The following is a 15,593-nucleotide window of genomic DNA, read 5'->3' as shown; positions in this document are numbered from 1 at the left end:
GACTTCTGAGCAGAGGATTCACATCACACTCAATCTACCTTCTATGTTGTAATTCATCACAAACTTGCCAATGGGTTAACATTCTCTTCTTCAGGAGCACCTGGGTGGCTCAGTCGGTTAAGCATCGGCCTTGGGCTCAGGTCAGGATCTCAAGGTTCTGGGATCAAGTGACTTAGGCGGCCTGCTCAGTGGGGAGTCTGCTTCTGCCCCTCTCTCTGCCCCTCTCGTTTCACTCATGCTCTGTCTCTAGCTTTCTCTCTCAAATAAAACATTTTTATTTTATTTATTTTATTTTATTTTATTTTATTATTATTTTATTTTATTTTATTTTATTTTTTCATGAAACACAGAGAGAGGCAGAGACACAGGCAGAGGGAGAAGCAGGCTCCCTGCAGGGAGCCCGATGTGGGACTCAATCCCAGGACCCCAAGGTTACCCCCTCAGCTGAGGGCAGTCGTTCAACCCCTGAGCCACCCAGGAGTCCCCCAAATAAATAAAATCTTTAAAAAAGTTTTTTTCTTCTTCAGCTGCATGAATTACCAGGTTTGGCAAAACAACATATTTTAATGGATCCTCTTATGTTCAGCTTGTATTTGAAAGAAAAATATTACATAGAAGGCTGAGTTCACAAATACATGGATCCATGAGTCTAGGATGACCTTATGGCATAAAAGTTTACATTTGGTGAGAATTGTAAGGCTATCACAATCCATGTTATTTAACCAAAACTCCAAATCACCTTTTGAACATTTGTTTCCTAGTTAAGTGTCCCACCGATAATATTTGTAAGTGTAGATCAAGCAGCAGTTTCTAACAATTGTTTTGGAAGGTTATGCTCGTTTTTAACAATCTGCAGTCTCCCTCTCCCACCAAGACAAATCAACAGCAACAATGAAACAAAACCTATAACAGATCAGAGACTATATTTCCTGTTTTCATGGGATTTATGACCTGAGTTAGTGGCTCCTGCCTTAATTTGTTATGATATGAATAAGGCTGCTAAGGATTTTGTCCTTCTATTCACCTCATATCGTGCATTAGAGACCAGGAAGTTTGACTAACTGTCCTTTCACTTTGCTAAGAAAAATTCTAGCAGTTTTCTGGTGTTCATTGTGTTTCAAAGTTGCACTTGAGTGTGAATGGATTTATACTAGAATTTGAGAATGTCCCCAAACATAATGGAATATGTTTACTCTGTTACTGGTTAATAAGCATTCACATTTCAAATAATTTTTAGCATATTTGTCAGAATTTCTGTTTTCCACTTGATGTTTTACAAGATTCCGGCCAGTTCATTCATTTTGTCCTCATATCTAACTGAAGGCACTGGCTGACGTCATCACATTTGCCACTAGTTCTAACATTCATTTCACAAATGTCACCTTTCCCAAACTTAAAAATGTCTTCTGTCTAAAGGATAATAAAAACTCATCACTGAACACTAATTTAAAATTATGTGTATTAATACGTTCTTCCCAATGCCTAATAATTTTCAACACGTGGAAATAAGATGTTAATTAACGAGGCTACAGAGATGTACAATCGGATGTGTCTGGCTATGGACGCACAAGAAGGCACAGAGAGCCGTGCTGCATGCAGATATAGGAGAACAGACTCGTTTTAACAGAGGAAATGACTCAGTGGAAGAGTTTGAGACAATAAATGCCTTGGTTGCAGAAAACTCTGTAGTTTCCAGTTCTCATCCTGCCGGAGACTTCATAGCATTTTCTCCCTTGGGTTCTGAGAGATAGTTTAATATACTACCAATAAATTCCTCAGTTTTACTTAAAATAGCTTGAGCAGATTACTCTTACCTCTAATCAAATGAACCTGTTCTATAGTAGTTGCTGGCTGACCTTCGTGTTTGGTTAGGTTAACTGAATGGCCGTAAATTCCTAATCTAAATTAAATCCGATTTCGTATACTCAGGGTAAGAAGGGTTTTAAGAATTGTTGGTATGAAATTAAACTATTTTCAGTGATAAAATATGTTGAACAGATAGTACACTCCCCACCCCCACCCCATCCCCCAATAAAACTAACAGCAAAGTAAAAAATATTTTTCAGTGTTGTGTTAGATTTGAGGCTGAGTCTGAATTGTGGAAACAGACACATAAAGCGAACATGGCCAACAACTGGGTTACTGAAGTTTCTATAGAGATGTGGCCTAGAGGAATTTCAAGAATCCTCTGATAATTTTGAAAGACTGATGTAGATTTGCTGCATAAAGAAAATCCTAAATTCACAAGAAAATTACAAGCCAAAGACATCACTCCTTATAATCAATGCAAGATTTCACTATAAATTCCTTAAGGCCCTGGCCGACTTTACAACCGCCTGTGGCCATGAGTCCCTCTGACTGTCCAAGAAATTGAGGTAGATGTGCACCATATGTGCAGCTCATTACAAAATCAGGCCTACGAGTTTCTTTTGAAAGCATATCATTAACCACTAGATACATTTTTTTAAATCACAGCAAATGTCTTAACACAAGGAAGGAATTCTAAAATAGTGGAATATACAATGTATTGGCTTAATTTCAGCAAAACCAAAGAAAATATAACTAGCAAAAAGCCTAATCATATTAATATTTTAGTGCAGGAATCAGTGTCCACATCCATTTTCAGAGCTAATAAAGATGTTATATAAAACCCCTACATTAAATAAAGTGTTCTCAAATAACCTACACATGTTAGACTCAAATAAATGTTATTTTATTTTCTTCCCTCCAACTTTTAGATGAAAGATTAACAAAATTCTTTAGAGGATAGAGATTAGAATTTAAATTTTCTCAGTATGAAATATGTACTTGAATGGTGAAAGAACTGACAAAAGTAAAAAAAAAAAAACACCATGAAATACCAAATTTATAAACATGGCTTTGTAATTAAATTCCTTTCTTAAAATAATCAGATTGTTTTATTCTTATACTCTCATATTCAGACTTAAATGATTTTCATCTTTATGGAAACTGAACCGGACTCCAAAACTTCAGGTTAGGACTATGCATTTTGCTTGTTTACTTCTCATAGTACTAATTCCTTGTCCTTAGTAATCATCTTTAATGATAGTTGGAGGAATCTCTCCAAAAATATAGCCTTAGGTATTACTTAAGGAAATTATGTTAACTCACAGTTCTGATTTTAACTTAATTATTTTTTAATCTATAATCACATTACTCATTTGAAGTTAAATTAATTCCAAGAATGTGACTTTGAGAAAACCTCTGACTGCTTATCGGGAGAAGGATTAATTTAATATCGAAGAACTCAATCTCCGACATTTATGTTTTGAAAGGAGTAAACCTTTCCTTCCCTGGGATCCCAGCTGCATGGCATAATACTCACTTAGGTCAGGCACCTATTTTGTAATACAAAACTAATCATGGATAGAAGAGTCCAAGGCCAGGAAATAAGGTAACCTGTAATGATGCTAATACATATTTAATGCAAAGCAATGCCAAAGATTTGGAGACCATCCCTATATTTTTTCAGGAAGGGATCACCTAGCCATTAAACAAGAAGAACAGCTTAGTCATTCAGAGCAGACCCATCCCAAGGATGCCCTGGCTCCTGGTTTACGGTATCACTCTGGATATGGGAGGAAGTAGAGTAAGGCTGATGAATTAGTTGAACGAAATTTCATCAAGCTCAGTTCAATGACAAGTCAGAAATTCTGAACATTGACACCATTCCCAAGTCAACCCCTCTTTGGCCTGTGCTGGGCCTGTTCCTGCTCAGAAAGTGTGGCTATCCTGGGAGCCCTATACATCAGAGTCTCCTACAACCACATCAGATTTCACAAAATGTCTTAAGTCACTAGCCTGTATCTGGGAGTTGTCCAAGAGCAGACCCTATGCTACCCTCAGACCTCTGAACGTGCCCTGCACACTAAAACGGTAACTAGCATCATCTCCAATCATCCCATTTATCTTAACAATTTGTTTATGAAATAGGTAGCAAATAGAATATTCTGTTCATATCTATAAACATACTCAAGACACAAATGAAAAAACTTGCCTGTCCTTGTCATCTAAATCAAAATAACACAAGTCCTAGCATCCTTTCTCACACTCGTGATGGCTTCCAAAAGGAAGCTGTCATTTGTTCTATTTCAGAACACAGGGGATCCCTGGGTGGCTCAGAAGTTGAGCACTTGCCTTCGGCCCAGGGCATGATCCTGGAGTCCCGGGATCAAGTCCCACATCAGGCTCCCTGCATGGAGCCTGCCTCTCCCTCTGCTTGTGTCTCTGCCTCTGTGTGTGTATGTGTGTGTGTGTGTGTGTGTCTCATGAATGAATAAATAAAATCTTAAAAAAAATTAATTCAGAACACATTATTTCTGGTCTTCCTACGTAGGTGAAACCATATTTCACGTTGGTTGTATGTGTCCCCACAAAAGATCTGTTTTTATAAAATGCAATTTAACAATGACCCAAATTACACCCTCCCCTGACTCCCTACAATGTACAATGAACCTTTGAGTTGCCCAAGGTAACTCAAATAAGTTGCCTTATTTAAAAAATTGGATAAAACAAAACTAATTCCATGTTATACAATTTAATATACTTTTATGAAAAACCCACTTTATTGAAGCCAACATTTATTTAAACTATTATGTTCATTTTCAATTATTCCTTATTTTTTCCTCATGAAAAATGAAATCATAGTTCAGAGTTCATTGTAGTGCTTCTTCTGGTAACACAAGTATTAAGAGGCAGGGGCCCAAAGGGTCTCATTCACTCAAGCAAGGCATGTATTAGAGCCAAATGGTTTTTGCTATAGTTTACTATTAAGTATTGCCTGTTGGAGTCAAGTCTGTACCCTGAGTGATTGCACACCACTCATCAAAAAAATGTGAATAATGTTCATATAGAATGCTAATGATGGTCATAACAAAGTAGCTCTACTCAGTTACTGACTGCCAATTTTGTGATGAATGCTGTAAAAAATGAATTTTTAATTATTTGAAGCTGATCCTATTATATGATTTATTTGGCTGAAATCAATAGGAATATTTCCTTGGTAGTTCAAGCTGTTTGAATTCCACACTACTATTTTATTTTAACTTGGCTTCTTTGGGACGCAGATTTGTAGAAGTTGATTATGCTAGTAGAAAGGCAAGCTGGGTTGATATATATCAGTTCTCAAATTTAAACATTCATCAGAATCACCTAGAGGGCCTGTCAAAACAAATATTGCTGAATCAGGGTTTTTCCAATATGCCTGAGGTGGAGCCTGAAAATTCATAGGGACCACACCTTGAGAATCACTGAAATAAAGGGCACATATCATAAATTTCTAAGAAAAACCCAGGTGAAAATAATGAAATATTTTTTGAGAACAGAATTTAGGTAACATACCTAAATTTTAGGGTTGCCAGGTAAAATACAAGATGCTTAGTTGAATATGAATTTCAGATAAACAATAAATAAATTTTTAAACATATTCCATGGGACATACTCACACAAAGATGCAGTCTATCTAGAATTCAAATTTACTTGGATGTCCTGTATTTTTTTTCTACTAAATCTGGCAACACTAACCTATACAGGGGTCTTAGCAATTGTTTCTTGATTGTGAAGAGATACACCTCAAAACTTAAGAGCTCATTCTATTTTTCTCCATTGCTTTGGGTACCTTAACTGTGCCCCTATTTTTCCATAGGATACAACAACAGAGCCTCTGAAGCTTCAGAGAGGTGTATGGCTCCTTTAGTTTCTACTTACAGGCAAGGGCTTGGCCTTGGACTTACCACTTATTGAATGAGAGGTATTTATACTCATTGGAACATGCTCCGGGGCACATATTTATTCCTCAAAACTGTGTAGAATGTAGAAGAAACAGAAATCTATAGAGTTGGAGAATTCCACTCACCAAAAATGTTCCACAAGAATTTTGTACCACACACAAAAAAAACAGAAGACTCCATTTTTCCATGGCTCTATGTGATGCGAGACATGCCTCCACATGGTCTCTCCAGGTCTCCTTTGGTCCCTGGCAGAGCTGGATAACTGGAGGGGGAGGGAGAAGGGGGGAAGCAAAGAAGAATAAATGAAAGAGAGTGTCTAAATGAAAGAGAGGGTACAAGAGATTTTTTCCTTTGTGGTTTCTATAAATATGAAACTTTGGAGAAAAGTAATAACATCTAAAAAAATATATACATAGGGAACTTTCAATAGGATGCGTCATGTAAAACTACAGCCAGCTCCTTTGAAGAAAACCAGTTGCAATGATGAACAGTATGCATTCCACTTGCCATATTTTTCTTCTTTATATATGATTTCAGCCAGAGTCTGTCCTAGATTTATTTAAGGTAGGATTGGGTGTATATATGTGTTATAGTGGGTAGGAGGTAGCAATTATCAAGGATCTTGCATCTAAATTTTCTCACTGTGCTGTGTCTTGAATTAAAATATGTGTCCTTAAATTTGGTTGCACATTAGAATCACCTGAGAAATTTAAGTACATAAAACTTGGAACCTCAAAGATGATGATTCAATTGATCTAGAATGGGACCTGGGGAGCCCATGTCTAGAATCAATGAATTTAAATTACCACACTTTCCAAGAGTATGTTTTCAACATGACTGTCTCACTAGTGAGACAATATAACAAAAACTAGGAACCAGGGAGGCCTCACCTATAATTCTTATTGGAATAACAACAGCAATTCAAAGGAATATCACAGAGATTCTGAAATTGGGGTTACAATTTTGGGGGCATGTTGTTAAAATTGTAGGACTAGCTAGAAAACCAAACTTAGGATGTAGTATGTGAATTCATCAAGTGTAGGAAGGAAATTTATTTAAAAAAAAAATTCTCCATGAAACTGAAAGCTGGAATTCTATGTGGTTGTTTCCCCATTTTCTATGGTTATCTGGTTGCTGTGGAGATTGGATGGTATGAGGAGATTAATTTCTGACTTTCTCATGCTTGCTAGAGCCTTCCACCTAGCTTTACCAGGTAGCATAGATCCCCCAGGATTAGTCACAGCACATGGTCTTGAATTCAGGAAGCCTTGAATATCCTGCTATAGGTTAAGTGCAACCATAAACTTGAGCAATGCATGTCTAGTATGGTGCCAGAGACAAGAGAAAAGAACTTGAACTGTGCTATAACATGCCATAGAAATGGTATGGAGATAAATAGATGCAAAGGCCAAGGTTGGCTGTCCTTTATATAAAAGGCCTAGCTCTGACAGTGTATGTGGTTTCAAAGTCCTGAAGACATGTATTTCTGTGTAGTTATCTTACTGTCCTAAAAGGAGGTCATCATCAGAAGTTCAGGGATAAGGATTCATATCCTTGTGTAATGAGTATGAAAAATATGTCCCTTCTTCATATTCAGATTAGAAGAACTATAACAGCAGAGTAGAACTATAACAGAAGAACTATAACAACAGAAGAACTTGAGGATGCCTACAGGTTTACTCCAGGCCGCTGGAAAGAGACTTGGAGGCTCAGAAGTTTAGTTCACATAAGTAGGAAGGAAGCTTCCCTTCATGACATTTTAACAGTTACTGGAAACAACCAAGACCCATACATAAATTCTCCAAAGACGTATTGCACAACCTGAGGGGAAAAATGAACTGAAACTTTCATGTGATTATCGTTTCACATTTAGAAAAAGTCTTCATAGAAGATATGGCCTAATGCATCTGTTGGAGGCCTTGAATAAAATACTACACATTCAAGGACAAAAAAAGATAGTTCGGTAAAATACGAGGATTTTTGTCTACAAATAGTATTAAACCCAGTTCAACGTGGATTAAAAGTAGAGAACTTGTTGGCTCATGGTATCGGAACTCTAGAGAGGACTTTCAGAGTTGGCTTAATTTAATGGCTCTTGTTCAATTTCTTTGTGTTCTCAAAACTGAGCCTCCTTTTATCTGTTGGCTCGTACCCCCGCTGACTTCCTGAGTAGGAAAATTGGTGTAGCATTCCAGGCCTTATATCTACAGAGGACGGCACTCAGAGGAAAAGAAAGCTTCTGTTCTGGTGCCCCTCTCTTCAGAATGAAGAAACTCACCAGAAGCCCAAGGAAACCTCCTCTTCCCTACTAGTTTGGCTGGACTCATGAATCAATTCTTTGGGGTAGTGGAAGCTTCTGTGCTGTATGGCAAGGAGTAGGCTTCTGAACGAACACCAAGACACTGTGATGAAGGGGGAAGGGGAATTGATAACTACCAGGTAACAAAAATCCACTTTAGGAAGTCTCCCTATCCGTAGAAATGCCACCTGATATTTCCCAAATAAAAAAAAGGAAAGAGCCATCCGATGTCTCACCAATACATTTGACACCATAGATGTTCTGAATCATCTGATAAAAGTGCCTCGTTGACAAGTTTACACTCAACGGATTTTCATGTTTCTATGCATTCTAATGTGATTGTGTTAATGCTCCACAACTAAGATGCAGTGGTGTCAGCCTGCTACGTGCCTTTCTTCTTGATGAATCCGGAATGGAAAGGTTTTGGAAGTTCATTTGATGCTTTTTCTGAGTGTGGTTATTTATTTATAATGTAAAGACCTTTCTCTGGTTATAGTAACACTAATGTTATCTGATAGGTAGCCCTACATGAGAATTGCACTATTGTAAGGATTCGGGCAAAGTTTGGTAACCTCACTGCATATTAATACATGGCAATCGTACTCTGCAGGAAACTTTATAGTAACTCATCTATGTGACATTTATTACCAATTTAAAATGTCCCCATTGTGATTGCAGGGAAACATGAGGGGAAAGTTGCTCTGTCAACTATGTTCATGAACGCCACACTGCCCCAACATTTTAAGATAAGCTGAAATGAAATTTATTGAGTTTATAGTTTGAAGATGCCTACAGGAAAAGCTTGTTCTTTTTTTTTTTTAAGATTTTATTTATTTATTTGAGAGAGAAAGAGAGAGAGCACAGCAAAGGTGTAGGGGTGAGGGGGACAGGGAGAGGGACAAGCAGACACCCCACTGAGCAGGGTGCCTGACACACAGCTGAATGCCAGGACTCCATGATCCCCTAAGCTGAAAGCAGCTGTTAACTGAGCCACCCAGGAGCCCCAAAAGTTTGTGTTTTTTTCCCATAGATATTTTGTATAAGACCAAACAAAATGCCCTTGAGGTGAATACTGCTATAAGAACTGACTTATTGCCTGAATTCTTGAGCTTGCTACAGGCATTAACTTGATAAGTAAATGATAATGTTTATTTCTCTTCTTTTTTTTTAATTGACGACTTGACACAAGTCAAGAAAACACTTCTTTGTTAATACAACTAAATAAAAATATTAACCAATAATTCCAATCATTATCTTACAAAAACCTATGCAAATAGAACCAAATTAGGGAAATTCAAGTAGCTGTTTTTTTTTTTCTCTCTCTCTCTCTCTTTTAAATCAATCTTCAATTGTAAAAAGTCATGCTTACTTTATTTTTTTTTTCATGCTTACTTTAAATTTTGTTTTCTCCATGCTCAAGTACTTTAATAAACTTGCCCGGAATATTTATTTTCCTATTCAAGGATCCCTTCAGAAATATTTACAACTCCAATGTTTTATGCTCTTGAAATATAATTTAGTTTTTACTCTTTGGTACCTTGTCTTGGGCCTCTCATTTTGAAATTGTTGTTGGAGACAATGTTGGCCTAATCAGCCATTTTCTTCCTATATTTTAGCAGTAGAAAGAAATCATCTTTTAAGTCAGTTTTCTGATAGAAGAAAACACTGATAAATAACTATACTAGCCTCAGGAGCCGGTAGGTTTGCATCTCAACCACATGTGACTGTACAAAATGAGTGGAAGCCAAGAATAAAATGGTTAGAATTACAGAGATTGATCATTTTAAGAGTAGGATTTCTTAAAAAGCATATGGTAGAGACATGTGATGGAATAAAAAAATATTAAAATAATGGTGCATAGCTGTATTTGTTAGTCTACAGAATATCCAAAACATGTCAAATAAAATAATAAACTTTCAAGAAGGATATAAAATATGACTCTGTTCTTATGTAAACACACACATATTTTTGTACAAATATTTTGTTAATAGCATTTATATGGAGGTAATTAAAGGTGACTTCTGTTTTCTTCTTTATACTTTTCTATGTTTTCTGAATTTGTAAAAGAGCAAGTATTAATTTTCATCCCAAAAAAGGTTATAATCCCATTTTCTTTTCTAAGTACAGTCTAAAACTTTTAAGCAGGAGCAGATATAAGGTGATTTAAATAAATTAAGTGATTATGAAATCAATTACATGCTTTCAGTCTCTCCCCCCTAACCTAATTCCCACTGTCCTTTTTAACAGTTGATATTTTTGTATTTTTGCCTGGTTACAGGGGATAACCACTTTTCAGGACAACAACCCCATATCATACAGCAATATGTCTGTAATGCTTTTCTACCCTTGAATTAAAATCATCCTTGATTACCCTCAAGCTGCCTTTCAGTTGGAAAGACATGCTCTTACCTAATGCGTAGACTCTTATTTTCCAGAAGGCTGACTTTGCTGATGGGTCAACTGACTTTGCTTTTTCTTAGCTGCACTCAGTCTCTTTCCTTCATATAGAGATGCTTACCTCAACATAAAGAGCAAGTAGAGGAAAGAACTTCAGTTTTCTGTGCCTGTGACTCTTCAACCATGGGGTCTCTAGAGGTTTCCAGCTTTCAATTCTATCCTTTAATTTTAGTTGTTTTCCTCCTAGGGGTTTGTAGGTGATTTTGTAACACTGAGTAACAATTTCTACATTTTAAAATGCCCACAGTAAACCAGAATGCTAATAAAATAATTGTTTTGCTGTATTTTTTTCTAGTTAGATGTTACATTCCTTTGTTCAATATTTCATTTCTTTTCTTTCATTTATATATATATATATTTTTTTAATTTTTATTTTTATTTTAATTTATGATAGTCACAGAGACAGAGAGGCAGAGACACAGGCAGAGGGAGAAGCAGGCTCCATACATCGGGAGCCCGACGTGGGATTCGATCCCGGGTCTCCAGGATCGCGCCCTGGGCCAAAGGCAGGCGCCAAACCACTGTGCCACCCAGGGATCCCTATTTTTTTTTTTTAACTAATAAGTTAAAAGCACTGGCATTAACACTCCTGTTAATATGCCTGGCAAAATAGAATAGCTCAGCTCTGCAAAGGCAAACCGTACTCACAAAAAAGTCTTCCACTCTGGAGTTAGATTGTCTCAGGACATTAAAGACAGTCCTGTGTAGTGCAAAGTCCTCTTTAGCGGAAAGACAATCACTGCTCTTGGGAATTCAGCAAGGCTTCAGGGTAAGATGTTCTACTCAACGTGATAAAGACGAGAACCTATTATAGCTTACAAGGGCTACCGAAAATGTCGATTTTATATCTTCTTCTATATAGAAAAGTATAGGCTACTAGACAATTACCCCATAACATAGACTGAGAAGAAAACAGAATATACCACAATGAAAACCCTCAATGTACTCACATCCCTGGGCTTAATGATAATTAAACTAAGAGTCCTAAAATACTTCACAATAATTTTTGAGAGATATTAACAATTACTTAAGAAAGATCCTAGACCAGAAACCAATATTGCACTGTATGTTCACTACCTAAAATTTAAATAAATATAACAGAAAGATACTAGAATATCCTTATAATGAACTACCTTTTAGAAAGAAAATTTAACTAATGCTCAACTTTCCATCAGTTTAGGTTTCCAAAGGATTTTTTGTGTGTACAGATAGTCTCACCTCCTTTCTCTCGTCAGTAAACGTCATGGTGAAGCTAATAAGAGTGGGAATTGTTTTGCCATCTTCAGAACTGAGGTGGTTCTAAGACACTGTTTTGTCAGCACCCTTAAGGTGACTGAACCCCAAACCTTTCTGCCATGCCTCACATTTCAATGTCAGTCAAGAGTAGAGACCCTGTAGTACAACTGTATTATGAAAAACTCCAAACTTCCAATAAGAACATTCCCTGAACTATTTCTCTTAGAATAAACAGAGGACTGAGGAGAGATAGGGAGGGGTCTTAAATGAAATGCAAGGTGGGATCAAGAGGCTCGTTGATCATTGGCAGAGTGCAGCTCCTTAAAAATTAGTAAGCAGGTCACTTTCCGATAGGGTGTGGGCAGATGGCTAGAGCTCATTGGAGGACTGGATGAGGAAGGAAAAGTTGAGAGAGATGGAAAATCCATTTGTGTAGAAGGAAAGGTGGACGAGCTGCCATTGGTTCCATCCCTGCCCTCAGCACAGGGGCTGCCTGGTTTGGCCAACAGTGTGGATCCAGGGGGAGAAGGACCGTCATTACACATCAGCCCAGGAGGTGAGGGCAAGGCCCCAAGCCTGTCCCTGGAGATGTGCCAGGAAGTAGCAGCTGATGAATGGGTTCCTCTCTAACCAAGAGGTTGAGTGGGAAGTAAGTGGGGACAGGAGCCAGGAAATGAGAGCAGTTTTCTGAGACACTCCAGAAAGTAGTGTGTTTAATAGTACCTTGTTCTCTAATGTAACCTGAGTATTATATAAAAATGTTGGCTGGTCTTTGTTTCTGGTTCTTGGGAGGGAGGCTCTAAACCTTTGGAATTTCTTAAGTGATGAAGATATCTTTGTTATCCATGATACCCATCCCACCTCACCCCTCCCCCAGGACCTCAAGGATTTATGCTAATGAGGTGACACATGGTGCGTCTCTAGTTCTAGTTTTGGGATAATGGGTCCGCTGGAGGGACCAACTGCATGATTAGAAAGTGAGAACTTCCATGTAGTCCAATCTCTGGAGACTAGAAGGGTGCTGGAAATTGGGTTCAATCACATAGCCAGTGATTCAGTCACATCTATATCAGGAACCCTGATAAAAACTCTGCACACCTGAAGCTCCAGGGAACTTCCAGGTTGGTGATACGTATCGATGTGTGGGAAAGTGATGCATCCTGAGGACATGAAAGCTTGGCATTTAGAATCCTCCCAGGTCTGCATCTTTTCTTTTGGCCTCTCTTTATTTGCATCCTTTTTAATAAAGTTGTGATGATAAATATAGTGCTTTTCTGAGTCCTGTGAGTCAGTCTAGCAAATTATCAAACCAGAGGGGTCGTGGAAACCTCCAAATTTATAGACAATTGGTCATAAGTGCAATGACCTGGGAACCCCAAAGCTTGCAGCTGGCATCTGAAATAAGGGGAGATTGATAGGGGTTGCACCTTTAACCTGTGAAATCTCACCTAACTCCAGGTACAGTCAAAATTGCTTTACACCGATAAGGTTTCTGCTAGTCTTGAGTGGCTTCCAGATTATTTTCTAAGACCCAATGTTTAAGGCACTAGGTTCTTGAAACATCATCTGAAGTTGTATGTGCCAAATTTCTCAGTATCCGATTTCCACTTGAGCATTCACAAATTAAATTTGGCCTCGTCCTATGGTCACTAACCTACACCCTTTGCAAGCTAACAAATAATTCATCTTGCTCACCCTGCCCTCCAACGTCCATTCCTCCTCCAATTTATGTTCAAATATTTCCAAAGGGGGGAAAAAAGCTTAAAGTCTTCTTTTGTATTTCCCTACGTTATTATTGAATCTCTGCTCATGTTAATGCTGAGAGACCAACTGAAGGGCTACCCTCACTTTCACCCTAACATGTGACCCCTTCATTTTCTCCATCATGTCGGGAAGGACAGGTAACAATGGCCCTTGACTCAAAAACAAGTCTTACTATTAGACTTCCTCACATATTCTTAGGGCCCAGGGGTTGTGGTAAACATTTCCTTGTGTTGCCCATTGAGTAAGCTCTCAGTTTTAGGGGCCTGTTTCAGATAGTCTTTCTTTCCCTGATCTCCCCAACCTTTCTCTTCTCATCCTCTCCTCAGCATTCAGGCTCCATGGAGAGAGTGTAGAAGCAATCCATCGACTTTTCCATTCCATGGAAGGTGAACTTACTTCCTTCGGTTTCTTCAGAGATAAATACCTACAAGAAAAACACACATCACTAGCCACTAGCAAAGCCTTTCAACAGCAGAATGACTCAGTAAGAGAGTCAGTGTCTCTTCATCTGTTTTACCAAAAAAAAAAAAAAAAAAAAAAATAAAATATATATATATATATATATATATATATATATATATCCTCAAGGAGCAGAGAGGAAGAAGAAGAAAAAGGTAGTGAGTAAGAAAACCCTGTAGACAGGTCAGTAGTCATCGTACTCACTGCTTCAGACCCTGGCTTTATTATAAAAACTATATTGCACTAGCTAAAATGACTCCAGGGTGTAGTAGTAAGCCATGCACTGAAGCCTCTTCCTTCTCAAGCTTTCATGATTTGTATTAGTAGCAAAAGGAGCAAGTAGCTCTACAGCCAAGGCAAATTCAGTAACTATCTGAATCTTAGTTCTCTCAGCTATATTATGAAAAGAAAATAAAAATAAATATCATTGTAAGCATAAAATGAGATATGTACAAAGGGTATGACCCATAATGGGTTTGCAAAAAAGAATGGCTCTTATTATTGCTATTATTATTTACTTAAAAAAAATTTTATTGCCATAGCTAAAGTTTCCAGTGTAATGTTGAATAGAAACATTTTTAAAAACATTCTAGATTTGCATATTTAGAAAATTATATTAGAAAATTCTTATAATAGGGGCCCCTGGGTGTCTCAGTCAATTGAGCATCTGTTGCTTCCAAGTCCAGCTTGAAGGTTCAGGAACTGAAAGTGCAATGCACATGTGGAATAAAAGGAGAGACAGACACAAACACTGTGGGGATCAGGGGACCAACGCAAAGTCTGCAAAGGTCCCGAGCTCATAACAGCTGCTGCTTTTATTAGGTGCATTGCTTAGCCCTACCTGTTAGAAAGAGCAATCTCTACATTAGAAAAGTCTGGCAATACAGAGGCAGGCTGAAAATAACTTCTAACAAACATCCCTCCCCTATAGGGTGGACAAGGAAGTTTCAAGTATGATGAACAGTCCACTCTGGTGTTTAGTTGCTTGCATCCTACATTCAAGACTTACTGTTCTTCCATATGTAGAAACGTCTCTTTGTTATGCCACGGGATGCATTCTCAGGATCATATATTTACAGTCTCTTTTCTGAGATCTATTTATGATAAAGCAGATCTGTTTCCCACAGGCCTTCAACTCTGGATTTTGGCTCAGGTCATGATCTCAGGGTGATGAGATTGAGACCCACATCAGGCTCCGTGCTCAGTAGGATCTGCTTGAGATTCTCTCTCCCTTTCCTTAGGCCCCTCCCCAACTCATGAGCTCGCTCTCTCTCTCTCTCTCTCAAATAAGTACATCTTTTAAAAAAAATACATAATATGTTTAATATCATTTTAAAATTATGTTCTACTACAGTTTGATGTAGCATATTTGCATCTGTTCAAAAGTGAATTGGTCCATACATTTCTCATCATGTACCATTCTCTAACCCTAGTTTCAAGCTCTTTCAGTCCTATAAAATGAGACACTGCACCCATTTGTAAAACAGTTTTTTTAAACAATTTGTTGTTATGGGAAATGTTATTGCTTTTTCTTTGCCAGCTTGTCAAAAAAGGTATTGAAACAGTGGGACCCTGGAGATTTGTGGGGGCAGAAGGGAGAGTGAGGTCACTGGGGGTAAGTTTTTTGA

This window comes from Nyctereutes procyonoides, unplaced genomic scaffold (genome assembly GCF_905146905.1).
Source record: "Nyctereutes procyonoides isolate TBG_1078 unplaced genomic scaffold, NYPRO_anot_genome, whole genome shotgun sequence".
Lineage (NCBI taxonomy): Eukaryota > Metazoa > Chordata > Mammalia > Carnivora > Canidae > Nyctereutes > Nyctereutes procyonoides.
Note: the sequence above shows the minus strand (reverse complement) of the source record.